The sequence below is a fragment of the Aptenodytes forsteri genome, unplaced genomic scaffold (assembly GCF_000699145.1).
Source record: "Aptenodytes forsteri isolate BGI_AS27 unplaced genomic scaffold, ASM69914v1 Scaffold261, whole genome shotgun sequence".
Taxonomy (NCBI): Eukaryota; Metazoa; Chordata; class Aves; order Sphenisciformes; family Spheniscidae; genus Aptenodytes; species Aptenodytes forsteri.
This window is the reverse complement of record NW_008795583.1, coordinates 76,753-77,031: the sequence shown is the minus strand read 5'-3', so window position 1 is coordinate 77,031 and position 279 is coordinate 76,753. Positions and strand designations below refer to the sequence as shown.

The 279-nt window shown below is 72.4% G+C and overlaps 1 protein-coding gene across 1 annotated transcript in view; it reads left to right on the top strand.

Annotated features, from left to right (window-relative positions):
* CAD (carbamoyl-phosphate synthetase 2, aspartate transcarbamylase, and dihydroorotase) overlaps positions 1 to 279 on the top strand; it is a 24,227-nt gene that overhangs the window by 9,631 nt on the left and 14,317 nt on the right. The gene's annotated exons all lie outside the window — the stretch shown is intronic.

Sequence of the window (279 nt, the reverse complement as noted above, 5' to 3'; positions counted from 1 at the left end):
GACCAGCAGTGCCAGGGGCCTGGGAACCCCGTCCTGGGGCTCCCAGAGCCAGGGGCTCGGCTGGACCAAGCTTCAACTTGGAGGGCTGGGTGTGGGGTGAGGTGGGGGCGGCAACAGCCCAGCACGCTGTGTGGGGTGGCAGTGGGGGCTGGTTCTGTGCTGTGGGATGGTCAGGCTGGGCACCTGAGGGGCGCACGGGGCTTCTCCTGGGCTGGCGACCCCCCACCCGGCCTGCGACCCGCTCAACCCCCGCCCCCCCCATGGTTCGCGCCCAGCACC